The 11,996-nt window shown below is 43.3% G+C and overlaps 1 pseudogene; it reads left to right on the top strand.

The window, feature by feature from the left end:
• Positions 1–11,996, top strand: part of LOC137643803 (delta(3,5)-Delta(2,4)-dienoyl-CoA isomerase, mitochondrial-like) — an 83,680-nt pseudogene that overhangs the window by 16,884 nt on the left and 54,800 nt on the right.

Below are 11,996 nucleotides of genomic sequence, written 5' to 3'. Positions count from 1 at the left end.
TCGTTATTATTGTTCGTACAGAGAAAGATAAAAGTTTCAAGCTTAAAACGAAGTTTTAACTACTAGTTTCCTGTAGACTATCGTTCGTGTGATCTTAACCAAGTGATATGCACACGAGTCTCTCTCTCTCTCTCTCTCTCTCTCTCTCTCTCTAATTGCAGAGGCTACGATGCCTCACCCCAGAACCTGAACCTGAGTTGTTGTTGCTTTGGTGTTTGTTATTCATGATGTTGATAGTACTGTTGTTGTTCTGTGTTGTTGTTCTTGATGTATTTGCTGATTGTTGTTCTTGATGTTGTTGCTAAAGTTGTTGTGTGTTGTTCTTGGTACTGTTGTTGTATTAGTGTGTGTTATTCTTGATGTTGTTGTCCTTGGTGTTGATGCCGTGTTGTTTTTATTGTGTTTGTTGTTCTTGGTGTTGTTTTTGGTATTTGATTTATTGATGTTACCACTGTTGTTGTTCTGTGTTGTTGTTCTTTATGCTGTTGCTACTGTTGTTGTTCTGTGATGTTGTTCTTAATGTTGTTGTTCTGTGTTGTTGTTCTTTATGCTGTTGCTAATGTTGTTGTTCTGTGATGTTGTTCTTAATGTTGTTGCTACTGTTGTTGATCTGTGTTGTTGTTCTCTATGTTGTTGCCACTGTTGTTGTTCTGTGTTGTTGTTCTTTATGTTACTGCTACTGTTGTTCTGTGTTGTTGTTCTTTATGTTGTTGCTACTGTTGTTGTTCTGTGTTTTTGTTGTTCCGTGTTGTTGTTGCTACTGTTGTTGAGTGTTGTTTCTCTTTATGTTGTTGCTACTGTTGTTCTGTGTTGTTGTTCTTTATGTTGTTGCTACTGTTGTTATGTGTCTTATGTTGTTGTTCCTTTATGTTGTTGCTACTGTTGTAGTTCTGTGGTGTTGTTGCTACTGTAATGTTGTTGTTGTTTCCATACTGTTGTAGTTCTATGTTGTTCCTTCTAATCTTGTTTTTCTTGGTTGTTTTCAAACCTTCTACTGTTGTTTTTCTTGACATCTTAATTCTTGTTGTTTCAGTGTTGTTTGTCTTTGGGATGTTGTTTCTAATGTTGTTGTTCCTAATGATATTTTCCTTTGAATTATAAAACTAAAGATGATGAAATTAAGATTAAGATTTCTCTCGTCTGTAATTCAAGGCAGTTGGGTTCGAACGTTCAAAGGGATTTGACTTCGTCTTCATATATGATATTTATTCATTACAAATACAGCTTATAAAGCTTGTAATGCTTAAATAAAATCATGGAGTTTTTTTGATGAATTCAATGATAGTTATACCGCAAATAATATATGTGAAATTGCTTATGTTAAATTGAAGTCCAAATCGAAGACATACGAACGCAAATAGAACTACATTGTTGCTACACTTGTGTCAAATCTTAACTCGAACGAATGCTCGAAGTGATTTGACTTCGTCTTCATATATTAAATCTACATGAAACAATTATAAAGTAAAGTGAGTCTAGTAATTCTTAATGATTATAAATAAGGTGTTTTTGTTAAGTTTAAGCATATATGTACCGAGAAAAATTGGTATGATAAATACTTGTCCAAATGAAGTCAAACTTGAACACCTAACGAACGCAAATACTGAAGAAATGGTTGCAACAACGTGTCCTCCTCCCCTCACCCCTTATTTTATGGCTGAGATCATCTAAAACGAACGAAAGAGACTTGTCAAATAATAAATTGAGTTCCCAAATGGAGTTTATTATGTTTTAATTTAAAGTAAATTATAAACTTTTAGGTCTTGCATAACTTTAATAATTGATTTCTTTGCTTAGTTGTTTCTTATAGTGTCTGCAACCTCACCATCCATATGAGGTAAGGATATGGTGTCTGGTGGAGCCTGTAGGTTTACCTGCTGACTTATCAGCAGCCATTGCCTGGTCTTCCCTGGGCCATTAGTCATATCCCTAACCTCAGAGCTCCAACACATACCCACCCTGCCCATAACCACACACTACCCAATTGTACATTAGCCCCACCCACTTTTACCCTACCCAAGCCCATAGACCTGTCCCACCCTACCCCAGCCCAACCTATCCTGGCCCCAAACCTCATCCCTCCCCTTGCCCAATCCATTCCCACCCTAGCCTTACCCCCAACCCTCTTCCAGCCCAACCCATCCCCACCCTAGCCTATCCCCAACCCTCCCCCAGCCTAACCCAATCCCACCCTAGCCCTCCCCAAGCCCAACCCATTCCCACCCTACCCTAACCCCCAACCCATTCCCACCCTACCCTCCCCCAGCCCAACCCACCCCACCCTACCCCTCATCCCTCCCCCAGCCCATTCCCACCCTACCCTAACCCCCAACCCATTCCCACCCTAGCCCTCATCCCTCCCCCAGCCCAACCCACTCCCACCCTACCCTAACCGCCAACCCTACCCCTCATCCCTCCCCAAGCCCAACCCATTCCCACCCTACCCTAACCCCCAACCCATTCCCACCTTACCCTCCCCCAGCCCAACCCACTCCCACCCTACCCTAAACCCCAACACTCCCCTACCCTAGCCCAGCCCCTTCCCTCCCTCCCCCAGCCCCCAAAGCCCCAATTCCCTCCTCCCCTTATCCCCAGTCCCTTTTCCCATCCCCTTGTTACCCCACCCTCCCCTCCCCCTCTACTGAGTGCCAACTGGTAGGCTCCTCCTATTTATACCTTCCACCCATTTTGAATCAACCAATCACAGAACTCCATTTCAATTCAGCCAATCACAGCTCGTCTTTATCGAAACTTGTTGCCAAATGTATAATAATCTTAGACACAGAATGAGGGACGAGGCTGCTACACCTACATGTTTCATCTGGCCTTGGCTGCGACCAACTACAGTTTACTAACTGTCAGATACATAAATATTTTCTCAGGTCAAGAGAAATCTTACAAATATATGTAAATTTCATTCAAATATTAGAGAAAATTTACATAAAAACAATAACGTAGGTCTAGTTTTACGAATGAAATTCTTAATTTACAATATTCGCGAAATATTTCGTTTTTGTGTTCGAAGGTCTTATTAGATAACTTCGACTTCGTATAAGTAGTTATGAATTTGAGCTTTTCAGGCTTATTATAAGCACTTATAGGCCTACACTAAAAGCCTAAATTCCTTATTTAAAGTTAGGATTTATAACATTTTATAGTATTTTACTTATTATAACAATCATTAGATTTATTACAAACGAAGTCGCCGACATCAAGACAAATCGAACATTTCATAGACGAGAAATCTTGTGACAGTTGTTCGTATGAGCTTCTTTGGTGTTCATCTCTCTCTCTCTCTCTCTCTCTCTCTCTCTCTCTCTCTCTCTCTCTCTCTAAACTTCTATTTGTTAAGAGGAATGATTTCAGGTAAACTTTTGAAATAAGAAAAGTGAAGAATTTAGAGAGAGAGAGAGAGAGAGAGAGAGAGAGAGAGAGAGAGAGAGAGAGAGAGTTTATTAAAGACGATCTTAAGATAAAGACAAAAGAAACTAAAAGAAAGATAAAGACTTAAATCTCTTTTGATTATCAGAGGAGCCGTTGCATCGAACCTGGAATGCACAAGAAATACGTCGCACAAGGGACCCCTACTTTTAAGGAAATTGTCCCAAAATAGGGAGTTTCTAGTGAATCTTGGGAAAAATCTTATAGTTCAGATTGTTCTAATTATCTGTTGTAATCGAAATTCTAACGCTTTTGGTTGAAAAGAATACTATTTATGAAAGAAAATACAAAATATAGTATATTTTAGGAAGATGCCGATGTATATGTAGCGCTTATTTTAATTCGTGTTAACGAATAAAATGGGGAAATTTGCTCATATTTGGGAAAAATTTTGAGTCTAGGGATTTTCGTTGAGCAAGCTGCTTTGGCCAGTTGTAAGCCAAGGCCAGTGTTGCCAGATATGGAGATTTAGCCCTAGATGAGTAAACCTTTAGCCTATATATGTTGTAATTAGTTTGCTTGCACTCATATGAAGTGAGTAATTTATATAATAGTATAAAGTTACAGGATCAGAAGAAAATATATATATATGTGGAAATGGGAATTTTTGGGTTGTTTTGGGGATTTTTCATCATGGGTTTGGGGATTTTTAGACTAACTCATCTGGCACCACTGTAACAATGTAAACAAACAATCTATGGAATCTCCCCCAAGTTAATTCTTCGATTTTCGTCAATTCTTCGTCAATTCCTCCTCTACTATGTACTAAAGTAAGTTTGTATTACAAATTAATCTTATGATTGTTGTTTTTTTTTATTACGTAATTATGTTTTCTAATGTACGAGTTCAATTTATGACAGGACCACCTGAATCCCATACGGTGACCCTATGCAAGTTTTGTTGTATGGCGTCCATTGGTCCACAACAGCACCTGTGCTTAGGTTTTATGCAATGTAACTGCATATTTTGTGCCCTATTGGGTTTTATTGTAGTTTTGTACAATATTAATTAGGACATTGGAACTTACACAATCTAATAGATCTCTCAAAATACAGTGTTTTGAACCCCATGGCCTACTGTCGGCAGCCACTGTTGATGGAGATACAGAATTTAAAGAAAAAAGATGTTTATTTCACTGAGTATAACATTTAGGTTTTATTTTTCATTAACAAAATTTTCCCAAAACTATTTCAGTAATTTCAAGCAAATTTTAATAAATTATTTTTACCTTCATTTAAACCAATAACCATGAATCGCTGGGTTATGATTATCGAGGGAATCAAATCTAACTTATATAATTGATAACCCCGAAATACTAGCCCACGGGCTGACGCCAATAGCAATACGTTCCGCCTGCCAGAACATTTGAGCAATAAGATCATGTTTAATCTCTAGCGGATATTTTTTAGATGATATTGATTAAAAATTTTACTCTGAAGATAGATATACATTATGCATATACATAGATCTGGTACGTGTTTAGATGCATTACTATATTTTATACATTGTATGTTATTGATAACTGTACTGTATTATTACGCACTGATATTCCATTTGACAATTTCAGGACCTTTTGCCATGACATCGGAGATGTACGACGCCATATGCAAAGCTCTAGGCATGTCACGTTTTGTCGCCTCAGGTCAGATGGGAGGCGGATGCATCAATGAGGGGACGTCTATGAGGTGGAGGACAGAAAGGTCTGTGTGAAGAGAAGCTTCAAGGAAAAGGTACCTTTAGCCCTTCACGTAAATCTAATAGTTCATGGAAAAGGTATTTCAACCTTATCACAGTTTTATCATAAGTCAGTTGTTCTATCACTAAATACAAACCCTCCGCTGTTTATAGGGGAATTCGCCGAAAGACGAGCCATGATAATTTTAGCCAGGGAAAACCACAGCCAGGGAAAACCACCCCAACCACTAGTTAGTGGTAGGGGTAGCTGGCTAACATGCTCACTCACACACCTTTGCTGAGCAACCATTTTGCTTTCTGGCTCGGTAGCAGATGGACGTTGCCGCTCTCTCCCGCCAAGACTAGCCATTGGAATAATAACTTTTATGCTTTTACTTTTCCAACTGTGTGTACACCTTGTTCCATGCATACCTGTCCTGGTCCCGAAGGCCGCTCTTGCAGTACCATTATGTCCTCCCTTGAGACGGGATCCCACAGCCTGTGTCCGGCTTGCTGGGACCATCAGTGTGATCTGGACAACACCTGTGATGAGTGTAGGGAGTGGTCTGCCTCCCAGTGGGAGAGATATGGGCCCAGGAAAAAGAAGTCGAAGTGAGATTCTTCGCTTTCGGGGTCTTCCTCAAAGTCGAAGAAATCTTGGACTCCTTTTTTGACTACTCGATCTTATCCTGAATCTGCTCCTCTGCCGGTCCTCACTGGGGAACGGCTGATTAGCAGTGCAGCCCTGTTAACTCCAGGTCAACCTTGTTGGCCAAAAGATGGTGCTGTTTCCCCTAGCTATTCAGTCCTGCCCCTTCCCCTAGGGAGTGCGTGCTCTCTTTCTGATTTGTTAGTTTTGTGGCCATCTTTGGTCGTTGATGGTCCCCCTTGAAGGAAGTTCTGTTCGAACTCTTTTAGTTAGGGGGATGAGGGGAAGCGCACTCCAACTCTCTCGGAGGTGGAGCCTTCCACCAGTCTGACTTTTGGTCTCCTGTGGCTGAAGCCGAAGACTATACTTCTCCTCCGGGGATGGAAGTTGAGCAAGGTCCTAGGCATGTTCCTCCTTTGGGAGAATATCTCTCTCTTCCGCGAGAGAGGGTAATTCGTGACCAGCATGTGGATTACGCCTATACTTCTCCTGCTAGTTCTGGGGGAAACCATAGTCCTAGGCGCAGTTCTCCTTCGAGAGAAATTTTCTCTCCTTTGAGAGAACTTTTCTCCTTTGAGAGAACTTTTCTCTCCTTTGAGAGACCAGGCTTGTGATCAGAGTCCTCCCCTGAGGAATCTGCTTGACGTTCCCCTTCGGGGGTCTGTCAAGTGAAGGAGTTTTTGACCCCTCGCCACCCTATGTGTGCTCCTCCCCCTGACATAATGAGATGCCTCTTTGAACCTTCATGTTCTCGTCTCGTGATTCCTTCTGGTTCTTATGACGCTTACGCTGAGCCTCTGGGTTCCTGAACCTTGTGCTTTTGGGTTCTCATTACGCTGAGCCTTCGGGCTCGCAGGGCTCCCGTTAGGATGAGCCTTCGGGTTTCGTAACCTTGAGCCTTCTAGCTCCTGTCTTGATGAGCCTTCGGGCTCTCATAACCTTGGTCTCCAGGGACCATGTTATGCAGAACTCCTGGTTTTTCGTGACATGGGGTTTTGCAGGTTCTCGTCGCATTGAATCTTTTGGTTCTCGTGACCGTGAGCCTTCGTGCTCTTGTGACCTTGGACTTTTGGGCCCTCGTTATGTTGAACCCTGGGGTTCTCGTGACTCAGAGCCTTCAGGCTCGTGTGTCGTGGAGCCTTTGCGCTCTCGCTATGACGACCCCCAGGGATCTCATTACCAGACATTTTTTGGCCAAGAGAGATCATATCCCTGTTCAGGAAAACCTTCTCTCAAGACGAGATGACTTCCAGTCTCGCCAACTGCTTGCCACAAACCAGGAGAAAGTTGCGAAGTATGCCATACAGGCTACTTCGTAGCTGGACCTTTGGTTGGTATCTGTGGGCCACTTGATCAGGTCTCAGGACTGGTCTTGTGAGTCCACAAGGAGGTTAATGGAAACCTTCCTCTTGTCCGGCACCAGGACGATTAAGTTCTTCTCCCTCCAGGTTGTCAACCTGTGGGCGAATACCATTCTCAAGAGACGCTATTCGACCATTGAGAAGTTCCATTGATAGCTCCCACAGGCTGAGGTTGCTAGGATGAGAACCTCCTCTTTCTATGGGAGTTCTCTTTTCGTGCCGGTAGACGTCAAGCGAGCGGTGGAAGTCTAACCAGGACTCCTTCCTCCAAAAATGCCTTGACATCATGGCCGTACCAACCTCTGTCACAGAAGAAACGGTCTTCTTCCAAACCGCAGATGAATGGGGCTAGGATCCCAAGACAGCAGGGCCCTAATGTGTCTGGTAAGTCCTTTCAAGGTAACCGTAGAGTTCCGTAGAGGTAGAGGGAACGGGATCTGGCAGAGGCCAATCCTGCTAGGACCGGCAATCCTCCCACTTATCCACCTGTGAGTTGATGCTTGCAAAGCCGCTTGCGAAGGTGGCTGCAGCTTGGGGCCGAACCTTTGACAGTCGATGTGATTCATTCAGGGTATCACATCCTGTTCATTTGATCTCTGCCTTCGCTGACTCGGGATCCAGTCCCTATGAGCTCCTATGTGAAGAGATGCGCAAAAGAGCTGGCCCTTTGGGCCGAAGACTTAACCATATTGGAGAAGGGTGCTTTCCAAGAGGTCCTCAATGGATCCCCAGGCTTCTTCAGTCGACTCTTTCTTGAGAAAAAGGTATCTGGAGGCTGGAGACCAGTTATAGAGCTCCCGGTCAAACTTCGTTCTGGATGGAGACAGCTGGCAGTCAGACAAGCGATAAGACGTCTACACTGGATCTCAAGGACGCATACTTCCAGATCCCAGTCCATCTGTCTTCCAGGAAGTATATAAGAATCATGTTCAATCAGAAACAAGACCAGTTCAAGGTGTTGTGTTTTGGCCTTTTCTTGGCACCTCAGGTCTTTTTGAAAGTGTTCTTCCTAGTGTTACTTGGGCTTACGGAATCGGCATCCGTCTTGTAAGATATCCGGACGACTGGCTGATTCTAGCAGACTCGGTGGCGACCCTTCTTCAACACCGAAACAAACTTCTAAGGCTTTGCCAAGATCTGTGGATCATGGTAAACCTGGAAGTCTCATCTGCTACGTTCTCAAAGACTGGTATACCTGGGCATGATAATAGACACCAAATGGCACAAAGCATTTCCATCAGAAGAAAGAATTCAGAGGCTGAGGAAGGTAGCATGGTCCTTCCTCAGACGAGAAGAGCTACCAGCGCAGAGCTGGTTAAGTCTTTTAGGCCACCTATTATCTCTGTCCCGTCTAGTACCCAACGGTCGCCTCAGAATGCGATCCTGCCAGTAGCGACTCAAGTCTCAATGGAATCAGGCCTCCGATACCTAGACACCCTAGTTCGTCTTGGGCCAGAGGTACAGGCGGACCTCAGGTGGTGGTTTGCAGACAAGAGCCTCCGCAAGGAGGTTGATCTTCTCGTCCCTCCCTTGGAATTGATGCTTTTTTCAGATGCATCAATAGGAGGGTGAAGCCTCACTCACATGCTGCACCACACCATCTCTGGCCTGTGGTCCGAATCAGAAAGCTACCAGCATATAAATCTCTAAGAGATGAGGACAGCCTTCCTTGCCCTCCAACAGTTCCACCAGTTCCTTGCAGGTCACTCTGTTATGTTGATGAGTAACAACACCACGGTAGTAGCTTACCTAAACAAGCAACGCGGTATTTTTTAACTTCCCCTGCGGCATCTAGGAATAGAGATACTCGGATGGACAGAAGACAACTCAGTGTTTCTATCTGCTCGCTTCATTCTAGGCACGAGGAATGTGCTTGTAGACAATCTAAGCAGAGCGAATCAGATAGTGGGCTCCGAGTGGTCTTTGAATCATCTAGTAGCCAACAAAGTCCTGACTTTGTAGGGTTCCCCGACTGTGGACCTGTTCGGGACAGCCCTGAATTTCAGGCTCCCACTCTACTTTTCCCCAATCCCGGACCCCCAGGTTCTCTGGCAAGATACATTCCAACAACAGTGGGCCAACATCGATGTGTACTTATTTCCCCCATGCTGTCTGATGAGAAAAATTCTTAACCAATTCAGGATAAGCAAGAACTTATCAGTGGCCCTAATAGCTTCGCTTTGGCATCACACCGAGTGGTTCCCGGACATTCTGCAGCTCGTGACGGAGCTTCTGAGGGAACTTCCTCCACCACATGATCTACTCAAACAGCCACATGCCAACATCTTCCACAGAGCTATAGCTTTGCTTCGACTTCATGCCTGGAGACAGTCCAGCATCTCCTTTCTGAGGGGATTTTTGCAACGAGTTGCGGAAAGGGTGTCTAGACACTTCAGATGCTCTTCAGCGTCAGTCTACCAGGCTAAGTGCTCTGTTTTCTGAAGTTGGTATCGTGGAAGGGGTATCACTCCCATCGATGCCTCTATTCCAACAACAGCGGAGTTGCTTGTACACCTCTGGGAAGAAATGCTTCTCTCGGCTTCGGCAGTCAAAAGATACCGCTCAGCCTTAGGTCTCACCTTTAAACTGAAAGGAATAAATATTTTCTCCTTGTTGGAACTTTCTCTATTTATACAGCATTGAGATTACTTGTCCCCAGTTGGAAGTTGGACCTCCTCTTTGGAACGTGGTTCATGTCCTTCAGTCCCTGAAGGGTCCCTCCTACAAACCATAACGCCAGCCAACAGATCGCCACCTTTCCTTGAAGACGGTGCTCTTACTTGCTTTGGCCTCAGCCAAGAGAGTCCGTGAACTGCATGGTCTATCATACAACATTTCCCATTCAAGGGGATGGAGAGAGCTAATACTCTGCGTTGTCCCTGAGTTCAAAAATCCGGAGGTATCAGATCCTAGATTGAGTCCCTTTAGGATCGAGAGTCTCTTTTCTGTTACCAAAGATCCAGACCAACTGGAACTTTGCCCAGTGAGGAGTCTGAGGTGTTACCTTAAAAGAAAAGCAGCAGCTCGACCCCGTGTGTCAGCAATGTTTGTTGGCATGGGGAAGGTCAAGAGATGAGTCACAAAGAATACAATTTTTTCTTGGGTTTGCAAGGTCTTTGACCTTACTCTTAATCCTGACCCTCCGACCCGGAGCTCATGACGTCGGTGGCATTGCAATGTACCTGGCATTTCGAAAGAACTACTCTGTGGCGCAGGTACTGCAAGAGGGCGTGTGGAAGCATCAGAGGACCTTCACCGCCCACTACCTGCAAGATGTAATCAACAGGAACATGAATACATTTTCCATTGGTCCTATAGTTGCTGCACAAATAGTCTAAACACCTTAAGCTCCTTGATGGACAAATAGCAGAGGGTTGAGGGCTAAAGTTACCTGGATTAGTCTGGGGAGAATGAGTAGAATGACTCGCGCCTTCTTTTCCTTCATCTTCTCCCCCTCTAGGGAATCAGCACCAAGTTGCTTTCATCCTGCCTTCTTAGTCACAGCCTCTCTCGGCCCGTCACATTGGTGGTCACTCCGGGGTCACCAATGTGACGGCTGAGAGAGGCTGTGACTAAGAAGGCAGGATGAAAGCAACTGAGTAACTTTATTACAGAACATCAGTTTATATATACATAAAGTCCAGGCAAAAAGGACATAAAAGCATAACAGGCAATTTCATGTTCAACCGACAACCAGTTCTGTTAACAATTAACGGTGAGAAAAACAGACATGTTTATTCAGGTCCCTATCAGTGCCAGGGGAGAACGAAGATACAAAGCAAAATATATATACAAAAAAAAAGAAATGTCCTTACTATGTACAATCGTGTGACACGGTTGGTACATCATCAACACATGGTTGATTTCATTGATAAGTATCACCCAAAGAAACTTCAAGTTTGCCGTGTAGTTTCGCAGTTCGATGATGTCTGCTTAACCCATTTCAGAAAAATTCTGAAAAGCCGTACCAAGCAACTTTCTCTCGATAATTTCTTTAAAAAATCTACGAAGCGGTCTAGTGATCGTGATGAAGAGAAAGAAAGTGAAGCAAAGAAAACTAAGACTGAATCGAGTGAAAGTGATGAAAATTAAAAATAAAAAATAAAAAAAAAATTTAAAAAAAAATTTAGAATAAAAAAAAAATAAATAAGCTAAGTTAGGTTAAACTTCACGTAGTGTAAGTTAGAGTAAGTTACGGTACGTTATCGCAGTCACCATCTCTACCTCCTCGCCGACTGTCCGTCTCCTCCTGCGTAGCAAAGCCTACACCTACGTTGGCCGGTCTCTTAGGTAAAGTGACAATAAAAACACCTTTTTTATTTATTATTTCTTTATAATTATTCTTTTTTTACATCTCTCTTATATAATGCAATTGTATTATTATGATGTGTAATTATGTGTAGTAATTTATTAAGGAGTTATCATAGGTTTTTGGGCTGTAGAACAAATTATACAAATTACAGTACAGTGTATTCTTATGGGAATATTCGCTCCAACATACGATCGTTTTAACATACGAACCAGGTCCCGGAATGAATTAAGATCGTATGTAGAGGTTCCACTGTACTAGTCAAGGTGACAGAGGAATTCTGAAAGTACCTATCCTGGTGGCTGCAGAAGAGGAACCTGATGGAGCAATCCTCCTTACAGCTTCTTATCCTAGAACTCATCCTTTTGTCAGATGTATCCAGAGAAGGTAGGGGAACGCACATTCTAACTCACGCCACGTCAGGTCGGTGGACGACAGACATTGGCAAGAGGTCCATAAAAACATCTTAGAACTGAAGGCAACGTACCTAGCTCTAATTCATTTCCAGGACTTAGTAGAAGATCACTCAGTTTTGTTGATGAGTGACAATATTATAGTAGTG

This window comes from Palaemon carinicauda, chromosome 7, assembly GCF_036898095.1.
Source record: "Palaemon carinicauda isolate YSFRI2023 chromosome 7, ASM3689809v2, whole genome shotgun sequence".
NCBI lineage: Eukaryota > Metazoa > Arthropoda > Malacostraca > Decapoda > Palaemonidae > Palaemon > Palaemon carinicauda.
The sequence above is the reverse complement of the archived record's forward strand: the minus strand, read 5'-3'. Positions and strand labels throughout refer to the sequence as shown.